We start from the raw sequence: 23,951 nt of genomic DNA, 5'->3' as shown, positions 1-23,951 counted from the left end.
CGGCTGGAAGAAGAGAGGAAGAGGTGGCGCCACTGGTCAGGACGGGCCAGCGGCCGAAGAATGCGGCTGAGGACCGGAGAGGACTGCGGGGGAGGGAAGTAAAAGAGCTCCACGAAGTTCCCCCCCCGCAGCCTCTTCCAACGGAGCAGGTAGGCCCTCCGTGAGACCTACCATATACCCCCTCCCTAGACCACCAGGGTTGTCGGGCACTAGGCCCGTGAGCAAATAGGCGGGCACAAGGCCCGGGGCTCAGTAGAGGGCAGTAGGCCCTATAGAATTCCCTTAGGCCCGATTAGGAGCCAGTGATCTGGGTATTAGGCCCAGATCACTGAGGCTACAAATAGGCAGCACTAGGCCCGAGGCCATCAGCCAGGTTCTAGGCCTGTAACCCATCTAGGAGGGCATTAGACCCTATTTAATAAGTGAGCCCCACAGTTAGGCAGGCCCATAGGCCTGAGCCCCATATAAAGTGGTGCTGGGCATTAGGCCCAGGCCACTACCAGAGCCCATCAATAGGCAGGCTTAAACACCTCAGCGCTGGTAAGACCCTGGGCGTTAGGCCCAGGGCCCTGAGCCCATTAGGTGTACCACTGAAATAGAAAGGCAGCCCCTGCGTAGATGATTAGAGGTGTGAGCAGTGGTAGAGAGCTGTCCGGCTCCCACCAATGAGGTAGCGTTTCCCCAGTCACTGAGAAGAGGAGCTGGCCAGCTCTGGATAGGAAGGAAGCAGGCACTTAAAGGGACAGCGCTGTGTTTTGCTCTTGTGTACTTATAGTCTGTGATTGGTGTTCCGTGCAGGGTAAAAGTTCAGTTATTGTTGTACATGTCGCACTACACACACTGTAGGTTGAGGGCTATGTCGTTTTAGTATGTGTAGTTGCGTGACATAGGTTTAGGCCCTGCACGGCTGTGTTGTGTATCTCCTTACAGGGACCTGTAGGCGAGTGAGCGGACGAAGAGCAAGAGTGGACACGGTGAGAAATATCTGTGTGTACTGTCTCTACCTGTTTGTTTGTCACTATCTATCCTTCCTTCCTTCCAGCATGCTCAGTCTGATAAACAAAATCCAGAAGAAAACTGATAATCCCCATAGAAGTTCCTTCACTGGGAACCACCTATGAATTCCTATTAATCTTTATACCCTAAAGTCGCTATTTAGCGTTGCAAGTCGCACAAGAAATAATTGCTTTCCAGACTTTGAGTGTGGTTCCAAAGCACAAAAACTTATTATTATATAAAAAGCATTCAGTTACATGCCTTGATCTAAACACAATTAAAGATTATACATATACAAGGTACAGTCGATACATACGCACGCGCTCTGGATCCTGATTTCCCGGCATCAAATGTGAAACCACCGCCAACAGAAAGAAAAAAGATGACTAACCACCAGATATAGAATGCTTGCATATATACCCTTACAGAGATAGGCAATACAATAGAACGAGTTGGCATAATCCCATTGGTTCTTTCTCCTGGTTCTTCTGTTACAATACAGTTCATAGGTCAGTTTGTATTGTAATAGTTCAGCCCTCCAAAGGCTCTTTGTGTGCGTTTTCCCGCTGAAGAACAGGTCTAAACTGGCTAATATATATTACATTACAGAGTACATTTCAATGCCTATCTCTCTATGATCCATAACTTGCAGATGCATTTTGCGATTTCCTTGCCGATGGAACCGGAAATCTACAAATAACAGTGGTTTAGAATGGCACCAAACATGGTCTGCTTATCATGTACTAAACCTTAGATACCAAATATATGTATTTCACAATAGACTTGATAACGAATAAAACCTTTAATATTAATCTTAATGCTAGGGAACCTTTTTGTGTAAGTATGTAGTGTGTCGGTGTGGGGATATTAAGAAAAGACGCTAGTATGCATTGTGAGTCTACGTGTTTGTGGGGTACACCATGGTACATGCTTTGCTGGGTTGTTCATATTATATATAGTAATAAATGTACGTATTTGTATAATGAGGACTTTTAACCTGGGGCAGTGGCAGATGCACGATGCTAATAATCATAACAGCACTGTACATGGGGTATCGTGTAGACATCGCAAAATGGTGTCATGCGAACAATGCAAAATGGCGTCGTGCAGATATTATTGTTACAATTTAGGTCTCAGCCAATCATCCGGCTTCGACACACCATCGGGAAGGTTTGGCTTTCATCTGCTACCTCGTGATCGCCAGAAAAAAATAATTCAATAGTGCCAGATGCAGCATACAAGGTGTTGTTAACTGTGATAGCTGTTGCTGGGTGTTTTAGCAGATCAAGCATAATACTGTGCTAACTGCGAGCGTCGTAGCACCAACTCTAACTGCAGCACCTGCAATGAAGGTGCCTCCAAATTTAAAAGGGCAAGGCTGTAAAGTCCACAGTTGCCTTGACATGAAACTGAAACATAGTACTCTGCAATAGGCTCCATTTTGGTTAGGCAGATGAAGATGCATAAAAGGATTATTAGACAGAGCACACATGAATGCAGGACATGTGGAGACCTTGAAGGCTGGAGAGTGCACAAATAATACAAAACACAATCAATGGCATGCAGACAGAGAAATGCAGAATTTTTAGGCTGACGTGACTCAGAAGTAGGCAGACAGGTAAACAAAAGCCCCAGTTTACAGCATACTCCACAAACAGGCTGCAGACATATGGGTTCCAGAGCTCAGACAGAGAGCAACAGCAAACACAGGCACATCAGACACAAAAATACCTGAGAAAAACACAACACAGGATACTCACTGGGAGTACACAGTCACTAAATGCAGGTCTGCAGAAACCATTGGTACAATCGAGTAACATCACAGCCTCACGCACACTTGCACAAGCCCTGAAATTGCTAACAACCACGTACGCTATGAGATGCTATGTTGTCGATGTCTAACCATAACCAAATTTTTTTTTTTTACAAGTGCTCCGATCCGGGGGAACCTGCGAAGTGCTGCCCCCAGGTTCTGATTGGCCTATGAGACAGTCTTTCAAAAACCATAAATGACCATGGGTTGGGAAACCAACGATGGTCATCCATTGCATAGTTGGTAACCATTGATGGTCACTTGCTATTTTAGATTTTACCATCGATGGTAACCACACCGATGGCCATCCCTAGGACTGAGATTCCTGAAACCTCGATACACAGTAGCTGTAAAATTTTAAAAGTATTATTTTGCAAACAAGATCCTGGAGTGCCAGTCTTATTGGCCTTTCCATAATATTCTTAGGTGTAATTATGTTGCCTTTACTGGCAACACGTGCAATAGTCAGGGCATAACCTTAGGTATAATATCTGTGAAGACACTTTGGGGAAAGGTAACCAGACTTAACCAGACCCATTTTTTTAGAGATTATGGAACCAGGGGGCTAGTTACCACCACAGGATAGGTGTAACAGGATCAGCTTACTGTGCCACCCAGTCAGTGGAGAATACAGCAGATAACAGACATGATGTAGAAATAGAGCAGGACGAATTATGTATATTTCTCAATATTAGGTCCTAAAAGAGATGCTACACATCACGGAAAGGTAGTGATGAAAATGGGGACTTTCCAAAGTTGCCCTTACGTGTGGGAATACTCAGATGTGGCAGTGCTCAGTATCTTCCTACCAGAACTAGAATCTTTGGAATCAAAACCATTAAACCTGTAAAATATAGTGTATGCAAGTTCTGCGGACAAGGGTTCTGCCTTACACAGCTGCAAAGCTGAGGCCGAAAGCTACACTGGGTAAAATGAGATACAGGTTTCCGTAAGACAGAGGCCCTGATTCAGAGCTGGACACTCTGACAGAGCGCTCGCTCTGAATCAGGGCCGTCCCTGCTCCTTTTTGGAGCGGCCTCCAGGCCGCTCACAGAGCTGTGGGTTACCACCCACAGCTATAGCGAGCGGCCAAAATGATGGTCGCGATACCATCAGGCTTGCGACGAGACCCTGTGGTAGGGTATCGCTGCCGCAAGCCCAGGAGTGCTTTTGGCTCTGTCAGTGGAGCCGGACCCAGACGGTAGGCGTTCCCATGCGAACGCCTCTGTCTGGGCAGCCACGCCCACCAAAGGGGGCGTGCTGTCAATCACCATCGACAGCACCCCCCTTTGGTGCGAGACCCTTAACGACGGCTTGGCCGTCGTTATTCGGGTCTCGCGCATGCGCACGACGGAGCCGCCTCTGTCGTGCGCATGCGCACTTGGGCACCATCGACCCGCTTGCGAGCGGGTCTGAATCAGGCCCAGAGTGTCCACCTCAGACACCTCCCATGCTGTAAAAATAACCAAAACAAAATTATCTTCAATGTAAGAAACCTTAACTCTGCAGAATCCAAATGGTATGAAAGGAGAATGTTGTAAAGATACCAAGGCTAAATTCAAGTTCAAAAGAGTGATGAAAGGACAATATGGTGTTTGAACATTCTTCACTTCCTGGAAAACCATCTGCACCTCTGGTAAAGAGCCATCTTCTTTTGAAACAAGACAGAGGGGTAAATTTACTAAAGTGAGAGTTTTTAGAAGTGATGTTGCCCATGGCAAGCAATCAGATTCTAGCTAATATCTTCTAGAAGATGCTAGTTAAATGGTAAGTAGAATCTGATTGGTTGCTATGGGCAACATCTCCACTTCTAAAAACTCTCACTTTAGTAAATATACCCCTGATAGAGATGAGATCTGGGGGTAAATTTACTAATGTTCGATTTGGTATTCGATTTTGTGAATCGATAAAATCAACTGAAATCGAACTGCAAAATCCCTTAATAAATCCTTCATTTACTAATATTCGATTTTCAAATCGAATTCGATTTAGGTTGATTTTAAGAAGGGATTTTGTGTTCAGTTTATGAAATCCCTTTCAAAGTTGAACCTCAAATTCCCAATAAAATCGAATGCAAAAGCGAACTCAACTTCCCCATTACTTCCTATTGGGCCAAATGTATCACATGCACACTAATTAACAGGGGAAAAAAATGGAAACACTTGTGCACACTCTAGAAAAGTGAAAGTGATCTATAATTTCTTCATAAATGTAATATGCTCATCTTATATATCTATATATATATATATACATATACAGCAGGTGCATAAATATTGGGACACTGACAGAATTTTCAGATTTTGGCCTCTATTCACCACCACAATGGCTTTGAAATGAAACAAACAAGGTGTGCTTTAACTGCAGACTTTCAGATTTAATTTGAGGGTAATTACATCCAAATCAGGTGAACAGTGTAGGAATTACAACGGTTTCTATATGTGCCTCCCACTTTTTAAGGGGCCAAAAGTAATGGGACTATCAACTCAAAAGCTATTTCATGGACAGGTGTGGGCTATTCCTTTGTTATTTCATTATCAATTAAGCAGGTAAAAGGTCTGGAGTTGATTCTAGGTGTGACATTTGCATTTGGAATCAGTTGTTGTCGACTCTCAATATGAGATCCAAAGAGCTGTCACTATCAGTGAAGCAAGCCATCATTAGGCTGAAAAATCAAAACAAACCCATCAGAGAGATAGCAAAAACATTAGGTGTTAAAAAGAAAGAATGCACCGGAGAGCTCAGCAACACCAAAAGACCCGGAAGACCACGGAAAACAACTGTGGTGGATGACAGAAGAATTATTTCCCTGATGAAGAAAAACCCCTTCACAACAGTTTGCCAAATCAAGAACACTCTCCAGGAGGTAGGTGTATATGAGTCAAAGTCAACAATCAAGAGAAGACTTCACAAGAGTGAATATAGAGGGTTCACCACAAGATGTAAACCATTGGTGAGCCACAAAAACAGGAAGACCAGATTAGAGTTTGCCAAACAACATCTAAATAAGCCATTACAGTTCTGGAACAACATCCTATGGACAGATGAGACAAAGTTCAACTTGTACCAGAGTGATGGGAAGAGAAGAGTATGGAGAAGGAAAGGAACTGCTCATGATCCAAAACATACCACCTCATCAGTGAAGCATGGTGGTGGTAGTGTCATGGCGTGGGCATGTATGGCTGCCAATGGAACTGGTTCCCTTGTATTTATTGATGATGTGACTGCTGACAAAAGCAGCAGAATGAATTCTCAAGTGTTTCGGGCAATATTATATGCTCATATTCAGTCAAATGCTTCAGAACTCATTGGATGGTGCTTCACAGTGCAGATGGATAATGACCCGAAGCATACTGCAAAAGCAACCAAAGAGATTTTTAAGGCTAAAAAGTGGAATGTTATGCAATGGCCAAGTCAATCCCCTGACCTGAATCCGATTGAGCATGCATTGCACTTGATGAAGACAAAACTGAATCGAAAATGCCCCAAGAACAAGCAGGAACTGAAGACATTTGCAGTAGAGGCCTGGCAAAGCATCACCAGTGATGAAACCGAGCGTCTGGTGATGTCTATGCGTTCCAGACTTCAGGCTGTAATTGCCTGCAAAGTATTTGCAACAAAGTATTAAAAAGTGAAAGTTAGATTTAGGATTGTTTAGTTTGTCCCATTACTTTTTACCCCTTAAAAAGTGGGAGGCACATATAGAAACCATTGTAATTCCTACACCGTTCACCTGATTTGGATGTAATTACCCTCAAATTAAATCTGAAAGTCTGCAGTTAAAGCACATCTTGTTTGTTTCATTTCAAAGCCATTGTGGTGGTGAATAGAAGCCAAAATCTGAAAATTCCGTCAATGTCCCAATATTTATGCACCTGACTGTATATACCTATATATGTTTATATATATATTAGGGATGAGCGGGTTCGGATTTCTGAAATCCGAACCCCCTGATCCGGGCTGGATCCGAGTCAGGTTTGAGTTTTCCCGCCTGACTCGGATCCGAAATTGAGGCAAAACGTCATCATCCCGCTGTCGGATTCTCGCGGGTTTTGGATTCAATAAAAGGTCCCCGCATCGGCGCCATTTTTCACTCTGGCTGTGGACAGTGAAGAGGGAGGGTGGGAGCTGTGCTGCTGTTGTTGTCCATAGGGGCTGTGTCCACTTCAAAGTCCATAGGGGCTGGCTGGGCTGTGTTGTGCAGTGTCCCATAACGGCTGTAGTCCTAAAGGGGTGCTGTAGTGTTGCCCAGGGGGTGCTCTGTCCATCAGGGGTGCTCCCCCCAAGTGCAACAAAAAAATATTTTTCTGTTTGTGTGTGCTGCAGCCGCACATGCATCAACAAAGTAGCGCCAAGCATGTGCCTGTGTCATAAGTAAAGGGCTGGCTGGCTCATCTGTTGAAGGGTGGTGTAACCCCCAAAGTGCCTGAAAAAAAAATCTTATTTTTTTTTCTGTGTTTGTGACTTGTGTGCGCTGTAGCCGCACGTGCATCAACAAAGTAGCATTGCCAAGTGTGTGCCTGTGTCATAAGTAAAGGGCCGGCTGGCTCGTCTGTTGAAGGGTGGTGTAACCCCCAAAGTGCCTGAAAAAAAAATAAAAAAATCTTTTTCTGTGTTTGTGTGTGCCTTAGCCGCACGTGCATCAATATCACATAAGTGAAGGACAAAAATTTGTCCGATAAAAATAAAATAGGGAAAGGTCAAGAACCACTTCCTCCTAGTGCTGAAGCTGCTGCCACTAGTCATGACATAGACGATAAAATGCCATCAACGTTGTCTGCCAAGGTCGATGCCCAATGTCATAGTAGAGGGCAAATAAAATCCCACATGACAAAGTTCACGAAAATGACCTTAAAAAAACATTTAAATCATCTGAGGAGAAACGTAAACTTGCCAATATGCCATTTACGACACTGAGTGGCAAGGAACGGCTAAGGTCTTTCCCTATGACTAGTGTGTGTCATACTAGTATGACTAGTATGTTCATGAATAGTGGTTCAGCTTCGCATGACGATGGAAGCCCTCCTCCCGCTAAAAAAATCAAACGAGTTAAGCTGGCAAAAGCACAGCGAAGAACTGTGCATTCTAAGAAGATATCACAAATCCCCATGGAGAGTCCAAGTGTGGCGACAGTTGCGATGCCTGCCCTTCCCAACACTGGACTGGAAGAGGTGGCTCCTTCCACCATTTGCGCGCACTCTGCAAGTGCTGGAAGGAGCACCCACAGTCCACTTGCTGATATTCAAATTGAAGATGTCACTGTCGAAGTACAACAGGATGAGGATACTGGTGTAACTGGCGCTGAGGAGGAAGTTGACGAGGATAATTCTAATGGTGAGGTGGTTTGTTTAAATCAGGCACCGGGGGAGACAGTTGTCCGTGGGATGAAAAAGCCCATCATGGTCATGCCTGGGCAGAAGACCAAACATTCCACCTCTTTGGTCTGGAAATATTTCTATCCAAATCCGGACAACAACTGTCTTGCCATATGTACCATATGTAAAGGTGGAATAAGTAGGGGTAGGGACGTTAACCACCTAGGAACATCCTCCCTTATACGGCACCTGCAGTGCATTCATAAAAAGTTACTATCAAGTTCAGAAACTGTGGCTAAGACCGTAAGCAGTCCAGGGACACCTAACTCTCTTTGTCCTGATGTATCCAAGCACCTGCAAACCACACCGTCAACTCCCTCCACATCAATTTCCTCCTCAGTCAGGATCGGAAGTAGTCCTTCAGGCCATGTCACTGGCATGACTGACTCTCCTATCCGGGATTCCTTGGGCGAATCCTGCATTGCTACGCTTACTGCTGCCGCTGGGAGTCATTCAGCATGCCAGAGAGGAAGTAGGAACACGACTACTTATTTTACTAAGCAATTGACCCTCCAACAGTCCTCAGCGAGGAGGATGAAGTACGACAGCAGTCATCCTGAAGCAAAGCGGATAACTGAGGCCTTGACAGCTATGCTGGTGTTAAACGTGCGTCCGTTATCCCCCATTGGTGCAGTGGGATTTAGACAACTGATGGAGGTAGTGTGTCCCCGGAACCAAATCCCATCTATATTCCACTTCACTAGGCAGGCGATACCGAGAATGTACAGACATCAGAAAAAGTATCCTCAGTGTCCTAAAAAATGCGGTTGTACCCAATGTCCACTTGACCACGGGCATGTGGACAAGTGGAACAGGGCAGACTAAGGACTATATCACTGTGACAGCCCACTGGGTAGATGTATCGCCTTATGCAGCAACAATAGCAGCATCACCAGTAGCAGCATCTCAGAAACGCCAGCTCGTTCCAAGGAAGGCTACGCTGTGTATCACCAGTTTCAGTAAGAGGCACACCGCCGACAACCTCTTAGAGAAACTGAGGGAAATCATCGCCCAATGGCTTACCCCACTTACACTCTCCTGGGGATTTGTGATATCTGACAACGCCACCAATATTGTGCGGGCATTACATCTGGGCAAATTCCAGCATGTCCCATGTTTTGCTCACACAATAAATTTGGTGGTGCAGAATTTTCTGAAAAATGACAGGGGCATGCAGGAGACGCTTTGGGTGGCCTGAAAAACTTCTGGCCATTTTCGCCATTCAGCGACAGCGTGCCGAAGACTGGAGCGCCAGAAAACACTCTTGAACCTGCCCTGCCATCACCTGAAGCAAGAGGTTGTGACGCGGTGGAACTCTATATGCTTCAGAGGATGGAGGAGTAGCAAAAGGCCATTCAAGCCTATACATCCATCCAATGACATAGTTAAAGGAGGGGGTATGCACCTGACTCAATCACAGTGGAGAATGATTTCCGTGTTGTGCAAGGTTCTCCAGCCCTTCGAACTTGCCACACGTGAAGTCAGTTCAGACACTGCCAGCTTGAGTCAGGTCATTCCCCTCATCAGGCTTTTGCAGAAGCAGCTGGAGAAAGTGAAGGAGGAGCTAAGACGGAGCGATTCCACTCGGTATGTGAGACTTGTGGATGAAGCCAGGATTCGAGGGTGGTCAATCTGTTGAAATCAGACCACTACATTTTGGTCAACGTGCTCAATCCTAGATTTAAAGCCTACGTGGTGTCTCTCTTTCCGGCGGACACAAGCCTGCAGGGGTGCAAAGACCTGCTGGTGAAAACACTGTCAGCTGAAGCGGAGCGTGACACGTCAACAGCTCCTTCTTCATTTTCTCCAGCAACTGGTGCTGCCAGGAAAAAACTTAGGTATCCTAAGCAACCCGATGGCGTGATGCAGCGCAGACAGGACCAAGTTTGGACATCTGGTCCGGACTGAAGGACCTGCCAACAATTTTTGACATGTCTACTGTCACTGCATAAGATACTGTCACCATTGACAGAATGGTGGAGGATTACATCGGTGACAGCATTCAGGTAGGCATATCAGACAGTCCGTACCTCTACTGGAAGGAAAAAGAGGCAATTTGGAGGCCCCTGTACAAACTGGCTCTATTTTACCTAAGTTGCCCCCCCTCCAGTGTGTACTCCGAAAGTGTGTTTAGTGCAGCCGGGAACCTTGTCAGCGAAAGGCGAAGGAGGTTGCTTCCACAAAATGTGGAGAAGATGATATCGATTCCTGCCTATCTATACACTCTAAAATTGTCGCTGTTTAGCGTTATGAGTCGCACAAGAAATAATTGCTTTCAGACTTTGATTGTGGTTCCAAAGCACAAAAAGTTTATTCACAAATAAAACAGATCGTTACACGCTGTGATCTAAATACAATTAGCGCAAAATAAATCATAAAGTCACAAGGTACAGTCATTACATACGCACGCGCTCAGGATCCCGGCATCAAAGATGAAACCTCCGTCAACAACAAAGCAAGAAGACTCGCATCTAGTTTCAGAGAGCCCACATATATACTCTTACTGAGATAGGCAATACAATAGACCAGTTTGGCATGATTCCATTGGTTCTTCTTCCTAGTTCTTCTGTTACAGTTACAGTTCATAGGTCAGTTCGTATGGACACAATACAGCCTCCAACAGCTCTTTGTGTAAATTTTCCCGCTGCATAATAAATCTAGGCTGCTTGCATTACAGGAAACATTTCAATCCCTAACTCTGTATGATCCATAACTTGCAGACACATGTTGCGATTTCTTCCACCGATGGAACTGGAAATCTGCAAAGATGCAGTGGTTTAGAATGACACCAAACACGGTCTGCTTATCATATACTAAACCTTAGATATCAAATAACATGTATTTCACAACATTTATGATAATGAATAAAACCTTAAATATTAACCTTAATGCTAGGGAACCTTTTTATGTAAGTGTGCAGTGTGAAAGTATTGGGGTATTGAGAAAAGACACTAGTTAGCGTTGTGCGACTACGTGTTTTGTGGAGTACACCGTGGTACGTGTTTTGCAGGGTTGATCATATTATATGGTTTAGTAACTGTCTGTATTTATATAATGGGGACTTTTAACATCTTTCTATTGCGTGGGAATCGCACGATGCTAAATAATAGCATCGCCATATGTACTTATGTGTGAGATTTGCTAAAATGGCGCTGGATGGCCAGTTACAAAATGGCGTCTTGTTGCCATTCGCAACATGGCATCGTGCAGATTTAATTTTAAACAAATTCTGCCAATTATCCAGCTTCGACAGCCCACCCTTTGATAGCAAAAAACATGCTATCACACTCTGATTTTATAATGAATTTAATTTAGGCTTACATTATGACATATTATTTAGTGTTATATTATGTGATGGCATAAGGTGGTTTTTAAACCATCAATAATGTGTCTCTAGGAGGGAACATAAACTACCCTTATATGCACACCGCGGATCTTGGGAGATCATGGGAAAGATGGGATGCACCAATCCTATAAAGGAAGTCTTGAAGGGGATAGGTACTTACATTATTTAAGATGTTTAAAAATAACATTTTAATAACACATTTTTATGCATGTCTAAATCTTATACATCATATTATGGTACCTTCTAGTTCAGGGTTGTAATGCAGTCCTACATTTACCTCAGTATTTATATTGCTACTTCTAACCACCATCAAAATTTAATTCTTTCGGTTTACCTTATCTTTACATTTTCCATATTACAACACAGTAGGAACACACCTGACACATAAGCCAATTACTATGATGACAACCAGTATGAGGACCAGGAGTTTACCTATACCTGCAATCATTTCCTGGACCCACTCTCCTAGACCTGAGAATCATTTCACTGGGTTCAACCATGAAACCCATTCCTCTACCTTCTCCTCTACTTTAGCCACTGAAGCATTATGGTTCTTCCGGAATTCCCAGTTCAGCTGCAGAATTTCATCCATCTTCCGGTCTATCACCTCCTTGGAGTCACTAGTGTTATTTGTAATTTATGTGCAACATTTTACACCAAATTGGGTGGCCAAAGTTACGCAATACCCTCCAGTGACAGCTGTTAAATAATTTAACACTAGTCTATGTTGCACGAGTTCTTTCTTGTAGGCCTGTAACTCCTTACCTGTGTACTTAAATGTGTCATTATACATCTCTGTGATATTATCTATTAATTTTGCAAGATCTTGGATATATCTAAAATTTAGTGTACCCCGAGCGATCCTGGTAGGATCCAATGCTACCAAAACTTGAAAGCCAGTTGTTTCACTAATTAACTGTGTGGCTTTATGTACGTCACCAGGTATCATATTTCTTTTGTCTCTATGTTCATACTGTGCGTGAAGATATGGTGATGGTGTGTTTTTATGACTACCAAGCATTTCACCATGTGTAAGGGTCATAACCTCTAGAAGTACTTTTCCCAGATAACACAAACCTTCAAAACTCGGAGAGAGACACTTATACGCTTTCCTTCCACATATAAAATATTCATCATTGGGGAGAACATAGGGAATAGAATGCATCATGAACATCCAACACATTTTCCTAACAAATTATCCTATCTCAGGTTCTCCCATCTGGCTAATACACATTTCTGGTTGTATAACCCTTGCACAGTACCCTTCTGGTACTCTGCCAACCATTTCTTTGGTGTTACTTAGTGTATATTTATATCGGAAGTGTCTTCCACCTGACCTAATTGTGCGTAACAGTTCATAATTCATAGGCTCATGATCAACTCTTAGTGAGAAGGTCATCGTCTGGTTATTCCCAGTCACCACCCAACTTCCCGGTTCATTGGAGTTGGTGATGTTTAAACATAAATGTGTTTTATCTACCTGGTACTGGTGGAGTTTAAAATGGGGTGGTTTGGTGTTAAGAAATTTTCCATCCAGTGTCTTCCCTTTTTGTAATTCTAAAATCTCAGAGATATTTAATGGGAATGGCACTAATCCTACATTATGCTATCCTTGGGGCACGTGAGAGCACACCCAACAGTCGGTTTGGTTTAAAACTTTGCCCACATGGTATGATAATCCTCTAAAGGATACCCACCCCAATACTGGTTATACTTACTGGCACTGTTGGATGCATCTCTCATTGACTACGGATCCACAGAACTCACACATACAATAATCCTCAGACGATAGACCTTCACACTGTCTCCGAGTTTCCACAATGGCAGATCTCTTAACAATTACTGTACTGGGTTTGGTCAGATACTCCCCCGGTAGGTTTAGCACTCCTTCTCCTGACTCCATTTCATTGATATCACCATCAGCTCCCCTCCCCGTCCTCTGTCCTCCATCACAGAAACCAGAGATCCCGAAACAACCCAAGATAATGAGGACTCTGGGGGAAAACACAAAGATAACCACAGCAGACCAATCCATTGCTGAAAACACTGATCTACAAGTTTCTTTAGCTCATGTATCTCATTGTAACCTTTAATCTTCCCGGAACAGACTCGCAATTGACAGGTCTATGTTATCTGCCTCGATTCCGCCTTGTTTCTCCACCGGTTGGTTGACCTTCTTACAGTGAGTGGAATGGACAGGTGGCAGGTATCTCTCTCCGCCACCTTCAATGAAGTTGTACTCGTCAGCAACACCTGATAAGGACCTTCCCACCGATCAGTCAAACAACCTGAACGCAAGAAATTTCTGATCATAACAAATTCTCCAGGTTCAACATCATGACAGTTTATTTCAGGCTTATCATGTGACAATTTCAGTTTCTGCTGTTTTAACTGTTTACTCATTGTTATAAGATACCTTACAGTTACCTCGTTGTTACTTTTCAAATCTTCCTGTGGACTTATAATCAAATAAAGTTGTCTACCAAACAGTATTTCAAAGGGGGACAGATTGAGAGGGGGTCTAGGAGTTGTCCTGATACTGTGGAGGATAAGTGGTAGTACTTCTGGCCAGCCCAGTCCAGTTTCCGCCATGATTTATTTTTAATAGTACCATTCATCCTCTCCACCTTGGTACTGGCTTGTGGTCGGTAAGGGGTGTGAAGTCTACTATTAATACCCATCAACTTACGAATGTTTTGGAAGACATCACCTGTGAAATGAGTACTCCTATCACTTTCAATAATTCTAGGGATACCGTATCTGCATACAAACTCCTGAACAATTTTCTTGGCAGTAAACACAGCAGTATTAGTGGCAGCTGGGTATGCCTCAACCCAATTAGAAAACACATCATTGCACACTAATACATACTTGAGATTCCTGCAGGGTGGTAATTGGATGAAATCAATTTGTATTACCTGAAAAGGTCCATCAGTCGGAGGAATGTGGGATGGCTCGGTAGGGATTGTTTCCCAATGTTTTTTCTCAAGCAGGTCAGACAGCACATTGCTCTTTTCCGCTTGAGAAGAAAAACCGGGTGCACACCAGTATGCTCTCACCAATTTACACATACCTTGCTTTCCCAAGTGAGTCAGACCGTGCACTGCCTCAGCCAGGCTTGGGTAGTACGCCTTGGGAGCCACTGGCTTACCTTGTCCATCTCTCCAGAGTCCAGAAGAGTCTTGCCCACATCCCTTGGACTTCCAGACTGCCTTTTCCTGGATGGAACACAAATTTTGCATCTCAATTAATTTCAGCATGTCAATCATTTGAAACATCACTTGGTTAATTGGCACATTTACTTTTAACCCTGCTGCCCATTTGGCAGCTTCGTTCTCCCATGTTGTTGCCCAGTGACACTGGATCATCCTCACATGTATGGGCTTTACAATTAATTACCGCCACTGTCTTAGGCAATTGGATCGCTGTAAGTAGTCCTTTTATGTCTGGAATGTGCAATTGGTGTGCCTGCTGCTGTCATAAAATTTCTCAGGCCATAGAGCCCCGAAATCATGTACCACCCCGAAGGCGTACCTAGAGTCAGTGTAGATATTAGCAGATTTACCTTCTGCTAATTCACCTGCTCTCCTTAATGCCACCAGTTCCGCCACTTGGGCCGAGTGTGGTGGACCGAAAGGTTCGGCCTCTATGACATCTTCGTCATTTACCACAGCATAACCTGTACATAACTCTACAGTGTCAGTTTGTCTATGACAACTCCCATCCATGTAAAATGTCACATCTACATTTTCTAAAGGTGTATCCCGTATGTCAGGTCTTGCAGTAAAGGTTTGAATCAGATATTCCATACAATCATGTGCATCAATATACCTGCAGAACTCACCTTTCACCAGCGACTCACCTCTCTCCACCCTTTGTGCATCATGTTGCACATATGGTAAATACGTTGCTGGGTTTAACGTACTGCACCTTTTGATGGTGATGTCTGCAGGTGCTATTAGGGCTAGTTCCCATTTTGTGAACTTAGCTGAGGAGACATGTCTGGTTTGGGCAGAGGTTAGCAAAGCAGATACAGCATGGGGAGTATAGACAATCATATCATGGCTTAATACCACATCCTCACTCTTACTGACCAATAGAGCAGTTGCTGCTACACTTCTTAAACACATTGGGAGTGATCTTGCCACAGTGTCGAATTGTGCACTGTAGTGTGCTACGGGCCTACTGGCATCACCATGTTTTTGTGTGAGGACACCTGCTGCACAACCATCAGCTTCCGTACAATACAAATCGAAAGGTTTTTCATAATCAGGTATTCCCAATGCAGGTGGGAGTGCATACGGTTTATGGGAGTGCATAATTAACAAAGTAGCGTCATGGCACATGTGACATGGGAGGTTTTTACACTGACATGATCGTAGAGCTTAAGAGAGGGTATGGTCAACCTTAAGCTCTACGACCACTTCCGATGGTCACGATTAATCCTTATATGCCCGGAGATGACGTGTAATGCGTACGAGAAGGGGGCATATTTTTTGGTCTTCCGGCCGCTTCCTCCCCTTGGTCGGCCAGCAGCCGATCCGAACTTAGGGACGCAACTTGTGAGGGAATCATTTGCATATCCGGCCCCTTTTCCGGTATGACCGTGCGGCCGCTTCGACCGACTCTGAATGAGGACCTAAGTCCTGTAATGGCAAAGCCAAAATAGAAAAACCTGGGATCCACATTCTGCCGTATCCACACATTCCCAAGAAGGTACGGATTTGCTGCTGGTTCTGCGGCAGTGTCATGGTCTGTATGGCATGGATTCTGTCATTTGTCAGATGTCATAACCCCTGGGTTAGGCAATGTCCCAAGTATTTAACCCTAGAATGGCATGGCTGCAGTTTGTCCTTAGCAACCTTGTGTCTTGTTTGCGAGAGATGAAGCAATAAAAGTTTAGTATCATTTAAACATGACATAAACGGATCAGAACATAACAATAAATCGTCCACTTATTGTATTAGAACAGATCCATTGGCAGGTTGAAAACATTGTAAACAGTCGTGTAAGGCCTGGGAGAAGATACTGGGGCTGTCTATTAAGCCCTGGGGAAATTGTGTCCATGTGTATTGTACACCCCTGTATGTAAAAGCGAATAGGTACTGACAGTCAGGATGAAGAGGTACAGAGATGAAAGCAGAGCAGAGGTCAATGACAGTAAAACGGGGTGCATGTGGTGGGATCTGCATAAGAATGACAGCTGGATTTGGCACTACAGGAAATTGCCTCTCTACTACCTTATTAACCCCTCTAAGGTCTTGTACCAGCCTATAACCCCTCCCACCACTTTTCTTCATAGGAAAGATGGTACTGTTGGCTACACTTGCTGTATGGACTAAAATTCCCTGCTGTAATAACCGCTCAATTATGGGATAAACACCTATCTTTACCTCCTGTTTTAACGGGTACTGGGGAATTTTTGGAGCTTGCCTACCGCTTTTTAGATTTACCATTATGGGAGCTACATTTGCCATTAATCCAGTGTCCTGTCCATCCTTGGTCCAAAGTGAATCTGGTATTTGGGATAACATTTGATCTACCCGAGATGGATTTTTACCTGAACCAGTAGAGTGATACATTAACCTTTGGGGAGTGTCCAACATATCCCTCACCTCGTGCGCAACTCTCTCTGGGATATCTAAGAATATACCATCAGGGGTACAATATATGACACATCCCATCTTACATAACAAATCGCTTCCCAGTAGGTTAGTAAGAGCCGCTACTGCCAGGAGAAAAGAATGCCTGGTATGCAATGGCCCGATAGTAACCCCTGTGGATTTGGTTACAGGATAATGTTGCACTTTACCCGTTACACCCATTGCTGGTACTGTCTCACTGGTCACCTGTAAATTAGCTGAAGATTTTATCATTGATCTGGTCACCCCTGTGTCTACAAGAAAAGGATATTTAGTACCAGCTACATCAACCATCATCACCAGTTCTTCCCTAGTACTTCCCGTTAACCTATCTGTAGACTACAGGTATGACCTGACCCATAGCGTTGATTCTCACTCTCCAATACAGCATTTAAGGCCACAATTGGAGCTGGTGACTGTTGGAAATTTCCTGTACTCTGTGTATATCCCTTATGTGGATATCCAGGTACTCCCTGGTTAGGGGGTCCTACCTTCTTCACCTTACAGTTCCCACTTACATGTCCCACTTGGTTGCAGTTAAAGCACCTTCGTGAGTGGGGTGGGTGAAAGGATTGCTGTGTGGGTTGAGTGGTAGAGAAAGATTGTGGGTGTGGATAGGGATTTTGAGGGTAATATGGTGGTTGTGGATAGTATGAGTTTTGTGGCTGTGTGTTATAAGTGGGATAGGGCTGTGGTGGTGCAGGATTCGTGAGGGTGTGTAGCGGTGCAGGTGCATGTGTGTCTGGTGGCTGTGATGTTACATTCATTCCTTCTAGAGCTTGAATACTAACAGCCATTAGTTTCTCGCTCTGGGTCTCTCTCTTCTTGAGGATGTTTTTATCATGCTCAATAGCGGATTCCCTGAGTGTGTCTACAGTAACTCCCCTCCAGCCAGGTAGTGAGGTCTGGACTTGGGTCTTTAGATTGTCTTTAAGACCATCCATAAGTACCGTGATGATCATTTCCTTGTAATGAGTGCTATCTTTAATATCTTCTATCCCAGTGTACTGGGTGATAGCCTGCAAAGCTCGGGTACAGTAATCTTCTGCAGATTCACTCTATATTTGTTTTATGGTGAAAATTTTACTCCAGTTAACTACTAGTGGAAAATATACACCCAATTGAGTTATTATGCGGGTAATGTTACCTTGGTTACCCTCGTCTATTAAGGGACTATCTCCATCCAATACGCAATCCGTGATAAACTTTTTCACGTCGGTATTGTGTGGAAGACAAGCCCTTAACACCACTCGCCAATCTTTATTGGTTGGCTCGTGAGCATTACCCAAATTGTTCAAAAATCTTTGACATTTTGCTAATTCCTTTTTAGGGTTAGGGAAATCATTCATTATGGAATTTAGCTCCGCTCTTGTCCAAGGACAATGCATTGCTACCTCCCTTGTGGGCACTACACCATTCGCATCTGCATTCCCATTTGGAACAGTTATTGTCCGGATGGGATGCAGACCGGCCGCACTGCTACCTTTGACCTTGTTACCTGGCTGGAGATTTAGCCTATTACTGCTATGTATAGGGTTAACAAATTCCTCTATGGGTGCAGTGGATGTTAACACTTCCTGTACTATCACTGATGAAGATGGGGCCACCACTTGTGCTTGTTGTGATGGAGGATCTACCATGTGTACAGCATTGGAAATGGCAGACATAACAACAGGTTCATCATCCGCATCATAAACATTTTCCTTGTGATTACTCAAGAGAGGGTACAAGTTACTTGTTAAATTTTTATGAGTTTTTACAACGACTGTACCTCCACCCTCATCCGCATAGGGCAGTGGTGGTGCGCGTGAACCACTGGCAATACCTTCTGCAATGCTACCTTGCTGTGCGCACGCGCTATTTCACGGTGTGCACTCTCCTGCATCGTGCTCATGGCGATAGTTTGCGTCGTGTGCACACTTTTAAGCCACGCATCCCCCTCATGCTGCCACAACTTTAAACACTCGTTATACTTTATCTTTTTCATTCGAGAGTGTACCATACAGATGCTATCTCGGACATTGTTCAATACCTCCTTATCAAAGCTGCCAATTCAGGGAAACGGTTTAACACTTTCTCGTCATTTCAAACCATACATCACAGTACCTAGTTGCATAAGCACCGTACCTAGTATGCATAATATGCCGTGCCGACCCAAGTGGCGCTTCCAACAGCAGTACATCATCTAACATCTCTACCGTTTGCTTGGCTCCCATCCTGGGAAAATAACCCTAAGCTTTTCAATAGAGATTTAGACTGGTGAAAGAACATCAAGGCTACTTTCACTTACCTGTGGACGATATTAACAGGATGCGCCCACACACCTATGGAAGAATAACCAGGCTGCTTCCATGCACCTAATCCCTTTTTGACTACCTTTCACTGCTAGCATTTAGGCATTCGAATAACACCTACCCTTTTCAGTGATTTTGTCCACCCGCTACTCAGTTCACAATCACAATTTGCCACAACTGTGCGGTTCAATTACAATGCTCAAATAACCCTAATTGATCACTGAATACTGCAATCACACTGAGAGCCGATACCTACAACAAATACACCTGCTTATGTGTATAGACTACAGTATCTACTACCGAGCCACTAGGCCGACACCAGGCGCCTAGCACTTATGGGTCCTACGATACCCTTAACTAGGGAACTTGTTACCCCTACCAACAAATGTTCACTGTTACTTACCCTTTTTGTGCGCAGAAAAATAAACGTTTTCCCAGATTATGGCAACACCGACCAAAATATTTACAACAATGCTATCTATCAAGATCACCATGCAATCTCAACGGCTTTATTTAAATCACGTGGCAGCAATACAGGAAATACATATACGCTATTGTGCGTCGAGTCGCATACACAATAATGCGACTACTACACAAAACGTATTATTACCCTTATGCTATTGTGCGACTTCCCCTTTTAACATGAAATTCTATCAACGAAGGAAAACAAACTTTTTCCTCCCTTGTCCCTGGATTCTAATCAGCGCTCCTTGAACTCACACAATAACGGGTAACGGGCTCTCAGCAACAAAGTGGTAGCAGGTATTCAAAGGCACAATGCGTTCTTTCCTGCTTATGGCATCTCCACCCTTTTGCTGAGAGATCGCTGACCGAGTGTTACCGCATGACTGGTAGCGTGATTTCACACTGTGAGCCCCCAACTATAGATTCCTAACTATCTATAAACTCTAAAATTGTCGCTGTTTAGCGTTATGAGTCGCACAAGAAATAATTGCTTTCAGACTTTGATTATGGTTCCAAAGCACAAAAAGATATTATTCACAATAAAAACAGATAGTTACACGCTGTGATCTAATTACAATTAGCGCAAAATAAATCATACAGTCACAAGGTACAGTCGTTACATACGCACAAGCTCTGGATCCAGATCCCGGCATCAAAGATGAAACCTCCGTCAACAGCAAAGCAAGAAGACTCGCATCTAGTTTCAGAGAGCCCACATACATACTCTTACCGAGGTAGGCAATACAGTAGACCAGTTTGGCATGATTCCATTGGTTCTTCTTCCTGGTTCTTCTGTTACAGTACAGTTCATAGGTCAGTTCGTATGGACACAATCCAGCCTCCAACAGCTCTTTGTGTCCATTTTCCCGCTGCATAATAAATCTAGACTGGCTGCATTACAGGAAATATTTCAATCCCTAACTCTCTATGATCCATAACTTGCAGACACATTGCGATTTCTTCCCCGATGGAACCGGAAATCTGCAAAGACACAGTGGTTTAGAATGACACCAAACATGGTCTGCTTATCATATACTAAACCTTAGATATCAAATAACATGTATTTCACAACATTAATGATAATGAATAAAACCTTAAATATTAACCTTAATGCTAGGGAAGCTTTTATGTAAGTGTGCATTGAGTAAGTATTGGGATATTGAGAAAAGACGCTAGTTGGCGTTGTGCGACTAAGTGTTTTGTGGAATACACCATGGTACGTGTTTTGCAGGGTTGATCATTTTATATGTTTCAGTAACTGTCTGTATTTATATAATGGGGACTTTTAACATCTTTCTATTGCGTGGGAATTGTACAACGATAAATAATAGCATCACCGTATGTACTTATGTGTGAGATTCGCTAAAATGGCACTGGGTGGCCAGTCGCAATATGGCGTCTTGTTGCCATTCGCAAAATGGTGTTGTGCAGATTTAATTTTAAACAGATTCTGTCTCAGCCAATTATCCAGCTTCAACAGTGATGTTCATCAAAATGAATTATCAATTCTTCCAGGGAGACCAGCCTCCAGAATTTACAGAGGGACCTGTGGTGGTGGATTCCAGCGGGGACGATTTAATACTCTGTGAGGATGAGGATGTACACAACACTGAAGCGGGGGAGGAATCGGTGGATGAGGAGGATGAGAACGACATCTTGCCTCCGTAGAGAAAGTTTGTGCAGGGACAGATTAATTGCCAGCTTGTTGTGTCGGGGCCCAAACGAATCAATAATTTCAGCCACAGTCATGTGGCAGACCCTGGCGCTGAAATGATTGGTTTGTTAAAGTGTGCATGTCCTGTTTATACAACATATAAGGGTGGGTGGGAGGGCCCAAGGACAATTGCATCTTGCACCTCTTTTTTTTCTTTGCATTATGTACTGTTTGGGGCCTAGTTTTTCAAACTGCCATCCTGCCTGCCACTGCAGTGTCACTCCTAGATGGGCCACGTGTTTGTGCTGCCCACTTGTGTCGCTTATTATAGTCATCCAGCTACCGGTGCAACCTTTTGGCCTTAAAAACAATATTGTGAGGTTTGAGGTGTTCAGAATAGACTGCAAATGAGTGGAAATTAATGTTATTGAGGTTAATAATAGTATAGGAGCAGAAAAACCCACAAATTCTGTGATTTTAGCTGTTTTGATGCGTTTTTCCAAAAAAATACAGATCCAAAACACAAAACCCAGAACCCAAAACACGGAAGGGTGGTTTTGGCAAAACCAATCCAGATCCAAAACACAAAACACGAAAAGTGGCCGGTGCACACCCTTAATATATATATATCCATAGAAAAAAGACCTCTTTGCTTTTTGAAGTTTGAGTGGCAGATAATCAATAGGTTTTGTGAATTTTCAGATCATGTCTAAGCAGCCTTAATGGGACATGTGAAACCGTAAGGTTTTTTGTCTATGGAATTTCATAGCTTTTTAAAATTTATTAACTATCAGGGTTTGGATGAGCAAACCGGGCCACCTGCAGGGGAGAAGGGCACCAAAATGGTACACTTACGCAGGTGGAAGAGGGGACAGCACACAGGAGGACGGCTGCAGGCGTGTGGGGTAATGGCAGAGGGCTCACTGGTAGTGCATATGCACATGAGAAAATAAAATCAATGTCACAGATGCACAAATGCAGCAGTAAGATCCATCTACGCATCTGTTAAAAATTGAATGTGTAAAAAAGATTATTAGAAAAAGCATAGCCCTGTCCCCTAGAAGACAACCAGCACCGGGCTTTGGAGCCCCAGTACTGGTTGTGCTACATACAGAGGACAAACAACGTAGGGGTTCCCCGTACGAAGCACAACCAGCACCAGGTTTTTGAGAACCAGTCCTGGTTGCCAAAATACGGGGTACAAATGAAGTAGCGGTCCCCCGTATTTAGCGCAACCAGCACTGGGCTCAGAGTCGGTCCAGGTTCTGGAAATACAGGGGGGGGAAAAATGCATAGGGCCCCCCTTTATTTCCCAAAACCAGCACCGGACCATTTTTAGCAGGGGGGAGATGCCACAGCCAGGGGAGCCCTTTCACCGGGCCCCCCAGCTGAACATCATCCCTGACTGCTAGTCAGCTCAGGCCGGGGATCCCAGGGGAGTTGGGGTCCCCCCTCTCCAGGGCACCCCAGGCCCAGGCTGATAGCCCGGGGCTATCCCCAGGACCCCTGGGCGGTGGGTGCTGGGTTGATTTGTGATGTGTATGAATATATATTGTCTTTTGCAGTAGTACTACAGGTCCCAGCAGGCATCCACAGAGGACCTGATTCAGAGCCGGATGCTATTTGCGGACGCTCGTTCATAAAAAGGGGCTGGCTATTTAAATTAAGCACTCGCTCTTTGCGGTCTGTTGACGCCTCTATGTCTGAACGAGCGAACGAAACATGTGCTCACTATTTTGGAAAAAACGCCCCCTGGCCGCTCGCATCCTACATCATCTCCGCTATTTATTTGATTAATCGAGTACATCGAAAGGCGTATGAACTGCTCCAGGGGCGGATTGGGCTGCCGGGATGCCGGGCCAGTTCCCGCTGAGCCGGTGCCTTTGGTGGCCGGCGGCCACTCAGCCCTTCCTTCACTGACTGTCCTGCCTCCCCCTTGCCTCTGCAGCCCCGTCCCCGCGATCGCGGCAGCTGCACAGTGCACACTATTGATAAAATAAATTGAAAAAAAAAAAAAATGGCTGACGGGGGAGCTGCTCAGCTGCTTCAGCTCCTCCCAGAAACATTTGCGGAGCCTGGGGCCGTCAATCACTACTGACGGCTCCGCCTCCAGCCCTTCCTGCAGCCCTGCTCCACACTGCATGGTGTGATCGATGTCTGTGAGGAGGCTGGAGGAGGGCTGCGGAAGAGCTGGAGGCGGAGCCGTCAATAGTGATTGACGGCCCCAGGCTCAGGCTGCCAGCAAAGTGCCAGGCAGTATCCAACGGCGAGTTGCCAAACACGAGGACGGTGGAGGGAGGTGGTGGCTGCCTGCCAAGTGTCTCTGTGCTCAGTTTCACCAGGTATGCACATACATTATATACAATATG

The sequence above is a fragment of the Taudactylus pleione genome, unplaced genomic scaffold (genome assembly GCF_031769625.1).
Source record: "Taudactylus pleione unplaced genomic scaffold, aTauple2 ptg000327l, whole genome shotgun sequence".
Taxonomy (NCBI): domain Eukaryota; kingdom Metazoa; phylum Chordata; class Amphibia; order Anura; family Myobatrachidae; genus Taudactylus; species Taudactylus pleione.
Note: the sequence above shows the minus strand (reverse complement) of the source record.